This window comes from Pseudophryne corroboree, chromosome 8 (genome assembly GCF_028390025.1).
Source record: "Pseudophryne corroboree isolate aPseCor3 chromosome 8, aPseCor3.hap2, whole genome shotgun sequence".
Classification (NCBI taxonomy): Eukaryota; Metazoa; Chordata; class Amphibia; order Anura; family Myobatrachidae; genus Pseudophryne; species Pseudophryne corroboree.
In genome coordinates this window covers 82,707,505-82,718,920 of record NC_086451.1, presented here as the reverse complement: position 1 = coordinate 82,718,920, position 11,416 = coordinate 82,707,505, and positions in this window count along the sequence as shown.

Below are 11,416 nucleotides of genomic sequence, written 5' to 3'. Positions count from 1 at the left end.
TATATTGTGACAAGAACACTGGGATAGTGTTTGAGGGCAGGTATATTTGTCCCAGGTTCTTGTCTTACATGTTTTAGAAAATGTTAACTTCTAGGAAAAATGCTTTTTGTTTTGTCTGAACCTTTTCAGTTTGCTGTAAAAGCTGGGTAAAGGCTCTGAGAGAGAGATAAGGCGAGTTCTAGACATTGGGCCCAGTTCGGGTCTTTGGCCTCACAGAGGGCTAATCAGGGTTTCAGCTGTGTAAGTGTGTTATAGTGCTGCTAACCTGATTAGTATGGGCAGACTGCCTGGGAAGGCTGCAGGATCTGTGTGTGAGAGACACGTTTTCTGATGCAAGTGAGCTATACAGTATGTACTGAAGAACTCTGTGTTTTGTTTAGTGACAGTTAGGAATATCTTATGTTTAGTTAGTGCCGGACAGGCAAGGTATTTTTATTTTGGGGTTTGGTTTATTTTCTGTTTCAATAAAACTGGCCGGGGTCAGTTGTACCAGAAACTGGACTTGTGTTGTTCCTCAGCTGCTGCGTGCTACCATATTCCCCAGGAAAAGGCGCCTTGCACCCCTACAGTGTTACAACTTGGTGGAGAATGCGAGCAACCCCGTTCTGCGCATAAGTGAAAGCAGCAGCTTTGTGAGGCCTGCAGAAAACGGTGGTTTATGCAGATACAGCCCAGTGTGAAGTTACTGAGACTCACCCCTGAGGGTTTGATATATGTCTTGGGTGAAAGCAGCTACAAAGCCGCCTGAAAAATCTGTCGACATGGAGGATCTGCTTAAAGCCTTGCTGCAAGCTACAGCGGCTCAGCAGGAGGCCAACCGACAGCAGCAGGTGGCAATGGAGGAAAATAGGAGACAGCAGCAGGTGGCTATTGACGAACTTTACCGGCAACAGCGTCAGGATAGAGAGGCCTTAACAGAAGTGGTGCAGAGCCTTGCAGCCCGGATTGGAGATGTGGCCGTCAGTGCTCCGACCATCTCTAGTTCTATACGGGCCAGTCACTTCCTGCAGAAAATGACAGAGGCTGACGATGTGGAGGCCTACTTGACCACGTTTGAAAGGACTGCAGAGCGTGAGAACTGGCCAAAAGCACAGTGGGCCAGTCTGCTGGCACCTTTTCTGTCAGGTGAGCCCCAAAAAGCGTACTTTGATTTAAGCCCTGCTGAGGCTCGGGACTATGATAAACTAAAGACTGAGATCCTGACCCGCCTGGGAGTCACGCTGTCAGTACGAGCACAACGGGTGCACCGTTGGGTGTACGCCATGGAGAAGCCTCCGCGCTCTCAGATGCACGACCTTATTCAGCTAACAAAAAAATGGCTACAGCCAGAGACATTAACTGGTCCCCAGATGGTTGAAAGAGTCGTCATGGACCGCTACTTGAGATCTTTGCCCATGGTCCTGCGCAAGTGGGTGAGCCATGGAAACCCGGGTACTGCTGACCAATTAGTGGACATGGTAGAGCGGTATTTGGCAGCAGAGGAACTACTGATGACCACCCAGCAACCCATAGATCCTCGACAGCGCCCTTCAGTAAAGACTGGTAAGACTGTTCCGTGGGAAAACGTTGCTGGGCGGTTAAGAGAACGCAAGGCTGGAGAGACTGTAAACACTGGCCCTGGAGACAGGCCAATGGGGCTAGAACGGTCTATGTTGCCCAAACGGGTTGATAATCGTGTGGTTAAATGTTTTAGATGTGGTATGCCAGGTCATGTTGTTGCCAATTGCCCAGTCATGCAAGAACCCATGCAATGTGATGCTGCCTTTGAATGTCGCAGAATGTCTTTCTTTGCTAGGTTAGCCTGTACTGTGGTACCTTCACCTGAGCTGGAAAAACAAATGTGTGATGTGTTCTTAGAGGGTAACCGGGTAGAGGCCTTGCTAGATTCAGGAAGTTTAGTTACCCTCGTGAAAGCTGGGTTAGTGAACCCCTTAAAGGTCCAGCAAATACCTATTGGGGTAACTTGCATACATGGGGATACCCAACATTATGCCACTGCTGAGGTGACTATAGAAACTTGTTGTGGGTCAGCAATGGTTAAAGTGGGACTGGTCCCTACCTTGGTGCATGAGGCCATAATAGGGAGGGATTTTCCTCATTTTTGGAAACTGTGGGAATCACGGTTATCAACAGATGTGAAAAGTAAAAAGCCAGTTGATAATACCGGTGATTTTATGGATGTACGTGGGTCTTCGGAACTTTCTGGCCCTTTGCCTTTTGCTAGTTTGGCTGGGGAAGTGACAGATGGGGAGTCCAGTGAGGACCCTCTTGCCGGGAACAGAGACATAGTAGTTAGAACTGAAAGCGTGCCTGACCTGGAGGTAAAGAAGGATCTGTTTGCGTCTGAACAGTTAAAGGATCCTACCTTAATAAAGGCTAGAGAGAATGTTAAGATTGTTAATGGGGAACCTGTGGTACCAGGTGACAGGGTTACGTATCCCCACATGGCCATCTGTAATGAGCTCTTGTACCACATTGTCAAAAGGGGTGAGGATGTGGTAGAACAGCTGGTAGTTCCCCAGCCTTATCGGAGAACGGTACTAGATTTAGCTCATAGTCACGTTACCGCAGGACATTTAGGGGCAGAAAAAACCACTGAAAGAGTTTTACAAAGGTTCTTTTGGCCAGGGGTTTATAAAGAAGTGTCTGAATATTGTTCTTCCTGTCCTGAATGCCAGTATCATGCCCCTAGACCCCATTTCAGGAGCCCACTAGTTCCCATGCCTATTATAGAGGTCCCGTTTGACAGAATAGCCATGGATCTCGAGGGGGCCTTGTTAAAGTCTGCTCGGGGCCATCAGTATATCCTGGTAATTATGGACTATGCCACTCGATATCCTGAGGCTGTCCCTTTACGCACTATCACAACCAAGGCGATAGCAAGGGAGCTGGTGCAGGTATTTAGTAGAGTGGGAATACCAAAAGAAATTTTGACTGACCAAGGTACTCCATTTATGTCAAGGATCATGAAAGAATTGTGCAAGTTATTTAAGGTCACTCACCTCAGGACGTCCATCTACCATCCCCAAACTGACGGGTTGGTGGAAAGGTTTAATAAAACATTAAAAAGTATGTTAAAAAAGGTTGTTGAGAGAGATGGGAAAAACTGGGATTGTTTGTTGCCCTACTTGTTAATGGCCATCAGAGAAGTTCCTCAGTCCTCTACGGGGTTTTCTCCATTTGATTTGTTGTATGGTAGACACCCCAGAGGGCTGTTGGATATTGCCAAAGAGACGTGGGAAGGACAGCCCACTCCTTATAGAAGCGTTATTGAGCATGTAACACAAATGCAGGATAGGATTGCAGCCGTGGTACCTGTTGTCAGAGAGCACATGGAACAGGCCCAAAGTGCTCAACAGAGGGTCTATAACCGGAGTGCCAAGATACGGGAATTTGCTCCTGGAGATAGAGTTCTTGTTTTGGTACCCACTGTGGAAAGCAAATTCCTAGCTAAATGGCAGGGTCCATTTGAGATTAGGGAAAAAGTGAATGAGGTTAATTACAAAGTATACCAGCCGGGAAAGAGAAAACCCGAACAGATTTACCATGTTAACTTAATCAAACCCTGGAAAGATAGGTTGTCTCTGTCAGCGGAGCCTTGCCCTTCGGTGTCTTCACCCCGGTTGCTTCCCGCAGTGAAGGTGTCAGAGACATTATCAGCTGATCAGAACAATCAGGTTAAAGAATTTCTCATCCAAAATAGGGAGGTATTTTCAGAGCTGCCTGGCCGAACGACCATAATAAAACATGACATTGTCACAGAACCAAGGGTCAGGGTTCATTTAAAGCCATATAGGATTCCTGAAGCTCAGCGAGAAGCTATTTCTAAGGAAGTTAAAACCATGTTAGAACTTGGAGTCATAGAGGAGTCTAACAGTGAGTGGTCCAGTCCCATAGTGCTCATCCCGAAGCCCGACGGTAGCATACGCTTCTGTAATGACTTTCGTAAGTTAAATGAGGTGTCCAAGTTTGACGCATACCCCATGCCCCGTGTGGATGAGCTTGTAGAAAGGCTGGGAACAGCCAGGTTTCTCACCACATTGGACCTGACCAAAGGTTACTGGCAAATACCTTTATCTGATAGCGCCAAAGAAAAAACAGCCTTTTCGGTTCCGGAGGGGCTGTACCAGTATAAGATGTTACCCTTTGGGTTGCATGGGGCTCCAGCAACCTTTCAACGGGCGATGGATAAAATTTTGAGGCCCTATAGAAAATATGCAGCTGCCTATTTGGATGATGTGGTAATTCACAGTACAGACTGGGGGTCCCATTTGGTTAAAGTACAAACAGTACTGGACTCAATCAGAGAGGCAGGGTTAACTGCTAACCCAAAGAAGTGCTGCCTCGCAATGGAGGAGGTCAAATACTTGGGCTTCACCATAGGCAGAGGTCTGATTAGGCCCCAATTGAATAAAGTTGATGCTATTCAAAACTGGCCTCGTCCAGTGAATAAAAAACAGGTAAGGGCTTTTTTGGGAATTACTGGGTACTATAGACGGTTTATTCCTAATTTTGCGACCACAGCGGTGCCGTTGTCAGACCTTACCAAAGGGAAGCAGTCAAATGTGGTGAAATGGAACCCTGATGCAGAAAAGGCGTTCCAAGCGTTAAAAGTGGCTTTGTGTTCACAACCGGTGTTGATAACACCAGATTTTTCAAAAGAATTTGTGGTACAGACAGATGCTTCAGAGGTAGGGATAGGTGCTGTGCTGTCCCAAACCAGAGATGGGGACGAACACCCTATCATTTATTTGAGTAGGAAACTCAATGAGCATGAAAAAAGGTATGCCATTGTGGAAAAGGAGGCTTTGGCCATTAAGTGGGCACTAGATACCTTGAGATATTACCTCTTGGGTAGACAAATCAGACTAGTGACAGACCATGCCCCTTTAAAATGGATGTATGTAAATAGAGGCAAGAATGCTCGTGTAACTAGATGGTTTCTAGCGTTGCAGGACTTTAAGTTTACTGTCGAACATAGACCGGGAACACAATTGGCCAACGCAGATGCATTGTCTCGCATCTTCTGTTTGGGGGCTACAAGTGTTCCGGCCCCTAGGTCGAAACAGGGGAGGGGGATATGTGACAAGAACACTGGGATAGTGTTTGAGGGCAGGTATATTTGTCCCAGGTTCTTGTCTTACATGTTTTAGAAAATGTTAACTTCTAGGAAAAATGCTTTTTATTTTGTCTGAACCTTTTCAGTTTGCTGTAAAAGCTGGGTAAAGGCTCTGAGAGAGAGATAAGGCGAGTTCTAGACATTGGGCCCAGTTCGGGTCTTTGGCCTCACAGAGGGCTAATCAGGGTTTCAGCTGTGTAAGTGTGTTATAGTGCTGCTAACCTGATTAGTATGGGCAGACTGCCTGGGAAGGCTGCAGGATCTGTGTGTGAGAGACACGCTTTCTGATGCAAGTGAGCTATACAGTATGTACTGAAGAACTCTGTGTTTTGTTTAGTGACAGTTAGGAATATCTTATGTTTAGTTAGTGCCGGACAGGCAAGGTATTTTTATTTTGGGGTTTGTTTTATTTTCTGTTTCAATAAAACTGGCCGGGGTCAGTTGTACCAGAAACTGGACTTGTGTTGTTCCTCAGCTGCTGCGTGCTACCATATTCCCCAGGAAAAGGCGCCTTGCACCCCTACAGTGTTACAATATATATATATATATATATATTTATTTTCCTTTCTTTCTTCTTCTAGCAGCTGCAAAGGGATCTGCTACAAACCTAGTTTGTAGAGGAGTTTAGAGTGATACGTCAATATTTGTTAGAAAATTGCCCATAAACCGCAGCTTTACTCTTACCTTTACTGATGCTTGGTAATTGGGCGCATGACGCACCATTGCTTACTTAATATGTAACTTTACTTGGAGGTAATGCAAAACTGTTAAGTACTGATTGTATATGTACCTCTCAAACTCTTTGGGCACACATATTGTACACATATTGTACACATATTTCAACTACTCATGGTGGTAACCATTTTGGTTAGTTTTACTGGCGTGAAATTTTGATATACCATATGTGGCCATAGTGGCCTGTTCTATAACCTGTGTAGGAATTCAACAATACCTGGGTATTTGCATAGTTTTCCGGTTCTTTCGGTACTCAATTCAATTCGTGTACCTACTATCACGCTCATTTATTTGTTTCCTATTTATATACTTTTCTCTAATCTTATGTAATCTTGATTATTAATTTAGAACACCATTAATCATAATACTCTGACTAGCCTACTGTACAGTATGTGACCACCTATTTAGTATTTGAGTAGCCTCTCTGATTCTGCAGGTTTTTTCTGCAATAAGTTGAACAGCTGTTGTGGATAGTCGACCATAACAAAAGGGTCTTGAAACGGAACACCATTTTTTATTTTTTTTTGTTCACTGTGATCGGTTATTCATTATGGATAAATACTATCACAGAACAAGTGCCAATAAGTCTCAAACATCCTCTAATACTAATACGAGAATGGGGAATAATAAAAATAACCAGGGGCACTCTACTGCCCCTTCTTCTCCAATACATCATTCTGAAGACGAGTGCTCGCTGAGTGCACCCTCTTCTCCAGTTAACATTCCAAAAATTCCCTCGGCTGCCGAAACGGCCCAGGAAATTTCCAAAATTCTCATGCCATTGATTGACAAAAAATTGGAAACCCTACAAACTGCTTTTGACGCAGCCTTAACTAAAATTGACACTAATACTACCCGAATCATCTCCTTGGAGCAGAGGACGAGCGATTCGGAGGATCGCACTGACTCCCTTCAACAATTAGTTGAGACTCAGGCCTCTTCCCTCCAGACGTTACAGGATAAGGTTGATGATTTAGAGAATCGTCACTGTCGTAACAACCTCCGTTTTATCGGCATTCCTGAAACAATTAAAGGCCCTAAGCTTCTCGAATTCCTAACAACCGCCCTTCCCAGAGAATTGAAGATATTAGATTCCCCACCCTTGCCACATATTGAGCGAGCCCACCGGCTTGGTCCAGATAGACCCGATTCACTCACAAGACCGAGGCCGGTTATTGCTAAATTTTTAGACTACCGTATGAAAGAATCGATCCTGAGGGCTTACCGTAAAATCCCCCAACTGGAGGTAGAGGGATCGAAAATTTTAATCTTTCAGGACTTTGCAGAAGTGTGTAAACTACTTCATGACAACAATAAACGCTTCCAACTTATGTATCCTGCTAAACTACGGGTCCAGGAGAATGGCCGAGACTCCTTTTTTTCTGATCCAAAACTGGCAAAAACTCATTTTTCTAGAGTACTTAATACTGCGGGACCCTCTAATCACTGAATTTCACCTAGCGTACTAATTGTGCATAATGTGCTGTTGTACTGGTAATCATTTTTAGGCTACTCGAACTATACTTCTCTTTACTATGTTTTATTTTTTATTTTTGATGTTAATATGTTATTGGTTCTTGGGTGTCTGTGAAAAAAGTACACTGCCCATCCTCATGTTGATAGGTTTTGGAAAAACTAGAAAAGATGTTATAAAGCATTGTGTGTTTACAGTGTCTGTGCCGCTGGTGTTCGCGCTCTCTCCCCGTGCTCCTAGGCAAACGAGCCTTCCTGATGGCTGGGACAGGAGGGTTCTTTATACATGCACATATCATTTGACAGATCGGTTTCCTAAATTGGGTGTTGGGTAATGCATTCTAATTTTCAATCTCCCTCCCCCTCAATCCCCTCTTAAATTTGTGTCTTGGAACGTGGGAGGCCTCAACTCTCCAATTAAGAGAAAGAGAGTGGTGACTCATCTCCGTAAGTTCCGCCCAGATATAATATTTTTACAAGAAACGCATTGGGAGATGGGAGGTGATTCGACTCTACGGGCTCCGTGGCTGGGCGAATGTATTTCCTCAAAATTTCACAGGAAAACCAGGGGGGTTTCAATTTTATTCCAAAAAGATGTCCAATACTCTGTTAATGCCTCCATTCCAGACAGCGAGGGACGTTTCTTAATTTTGGACGCAACCATATGGGGCAAAAACTATACCTTAGTTAATATTTATGCACCCAATGTGTTGCCTTCCGAGTTTCTACATACCTTAACACAAACCTTGGCACAACGTCAAAATGTTTTTTTTTAATTATAGGGGGAGACTTCAATTCAGTCGATGACCCAACAATGGACAGACAACCTGCCCCACAAAACCCTACACTGTCCTCAGGTACACAGATACAATTTCTTAAAACAACATTGCGGCTCAGTGACATTTGGAGACTTTTAAATCCAACGGACCGGTCGTTCATTTTTCACTCAGCGGTTCATGGCTCCTGGTCTAGAATTGACTCTTTTCTTGTAGAAGATACTTTGGTCTCACGTGTGCTTAAAACTGATATACACAATATTCTGGTTTCGGACCATGCCCCAGTTTCGCTTAGCATCACTAGGTCAAATCTTACTGGGAATTTTAGACCGTGGAGATTTCCAACTCATTTATACAATTCAGAAGATTTCCGCCTTTTTCTCATTAATAGTTGGATGACTTACATAGACGACAACATTGACTATTGGGAACAACCAACTATTTTTTGGGGGGCATCCAAGGCCACCATAAGAGGCCGGATAATGGAGTATGTATCTCAACAAAAAAAGAAGGCCTCTGCACAATATCAGTCCCTTCATGCCTCCTTGATGGTAGCACTACGAGCTTATGTGGACTCTCCTTCCCCAGACACTCAATTAACATACACTCAAGCACGACACTCACTAGACGACTTTTTACTAGCGCAGGCACAACGAGATCTAACATTCTCAAAATTTAAATACTTCAGATGGGGAAATAAAACTGGCCGCCTATTAGCCACCATGTCAAAATCAAACACATCTAGGAAATTGATCACGGCAATTAAAGATCCACATTCATCAACAATAGATACAACGACCTCCCGTATTCTTCAGCATTTCGAAAACTATTTTTCTAATCTGTATGGGCCACGCCAATTTGACCAGGACTTACATGCCCATTTGATGTCAGAGGCAAACCTTCCCCTGATATCCAATTCTCAAAACGAATTACTTTTACAAGACATAACACTAGATGAAGTGACGCACACAATATCCAATTTGAAGTTGCACAAATCGCCGGGCCCGGATGGGTTATCTAATGAATATTACAAAATTCTGCAGGGACATATAGCCCCTACTTTAGTAGATTTATTCAATAAAATTCTCAGAAACAATACTGCCTTTCCACATTTTAACAATGCCTATACTGTTCTGATTCCTAAGCCCCAACGGGACACCCGACTAATAGATTCTTACAGGCCGATTACTCTACTCAATACAGATGTAAAAATTCTTTCAAAAATTATGTCCGACCGGCTTCAATTAATGTTACCGCAACTTCTTACAGACCACCAATTAGGGTTCGTTCGCCAGAAACACTTGGTTAAGGGAATTAGAACGGCGATAGCAGCGGTAGTGTCATCCCATGGAGAAACTCATACACACAATACTCTTCTCAATTTGGACACAACGAAAGCATTTGATACAGTTTTTTGGCCACATTTATTTTCTGTGCCGCAAATGCGTCAATTCGACCCCGCCTTCATTAATTTCATAAAATATTTGTATACTGACCCTTCCACTTCCCTACTGATAAATGGATATCAAAGCGATCCCATCACCATGCACAGGGGAACTCGACAGGGTTGCCCCCTTTCGCCTATTTTATTTAATTTAGCTATTGAACCGCTGCTCCGCCTTTTACAGGATAGCGCTTGTTATAGAGGCATAACAATTGGTAGTAAGGAAATTAAATTGACCGCCTTTGCGGATGACGTCTTACTGTATGTAGCGGATCCCTCAAACTCTCTTGACAGAATATTTCAGCTTTTAGCTGAATTCGGGTCGGTATCTGGTTTTGAGGTTAACACATCAAAATCGGTAGCTCTTCGTCTAGGGAACCCCTCATCACATACCTCTTTTACAGCCAATATACCAATAACCTGGGCTCAACAACAGTTCACTTATTTAGGGGTCAAATTCTCATACAATCCATCTCTTCTTTATGATCTAAATTTTTCTTCTATAATACGCTCTATATCAAAAGAACTCGAAGGATGGAAAAATCTGTTATTATCCCATCTTGTCAAATTGATCTCATTTCCAAAACTGATGTTCCCAATACAAGCTCTCCCTTTTTTGATTACTAATAGAGATGCAAAGCTGATCAACAGCATATTCAGAAAATTTATTTGGAATAGCAAATATCCAAGAATTGGCCTGAACAAGTTACAGCAAACTAAAACAAATGGGGGAATCAATTTTCCTAATATTCAGCTCTACTCCTACGCAGCCCACACGAGATACATCAAGGATTGGTTATGTGGTCGCGATCTCTATGCTAATACTTCTCTAGAGACAGAATTCTTGGAAAACACTAATCTTATTAGTTTTCTTCATATGTAAGGCCACGAAATTTCACCCATACTAAGGGACAACCCATTACTCTGGCACACCAGGAAAACCTGGCATATCCTAAGAAATAAATTCGGATTGAACGCACATAAATCCCTATTTTTGACTTTTATTGACAACCCTGAATTTCAGAATGGGCAGGCCTCCTGTCCCTTTACCACTTGGCAAACCTTCGGCGTGAATACTGTGAGGAGCTTGGTCTGTAGGTCAAACAGAAGGCCATCCACGTTCCTGGAGACCAAGGAGCAATATCCCCAATTAGCTGCCCACCCTATTGCATTTTTGCAGGCCCAACACTACGTTAGTTCGGTTATACGAACTTTTTCAGACTTGGATTGGATGAATCCGATAGATACCCTATTACAGAATCAGTGTTTGACAAACAGAGCCATTTCAACAGTTTATTCCTGCATACGTCAGGGACTTATGTCAGATAATTCCTCTAAAAATCTTAGTACATGGATATCCCACCTCTCCAAGCATGTACACTGTTGCCCTATTCTTCATACACAGCAATGTTTTTAAATATATTACATAGAGCCTACTTATCTCCAAATAGAAGATTCCTGATAGGTGATTCGCAAAACTCGAACTGCTACAAGTGCGGCTCTCCTTCAGCAGATCTATTCCACTGTCTCTGGGCGTGCCCCGTTATACGGGGTTTTTGGTTACAGGTTAGGTCCTACTCCATAGCCAACTTAGTTAACTATATTCCTGTAACTCCTGAATGGGCCCTATTTGGAATGCTTCCTCCAAACACTCGCATTACACCAGGGGGGAGACGTCTTTTGTTAGCTATATGTGCGGCAGCTTGTAAGTCTCATCTTGCAGACTTGGCTACACCCTTCCCCACCCTCACTCTCACTCTTTAAGGCCAAATTACATTATTTGTTTAGAATGCAGTGGGTCGAAGTTATCTTGGAGACGGAAATCAGGATTGAGAAGTTCTTTCTAATGTGGGAGTCGTATATAGCCAT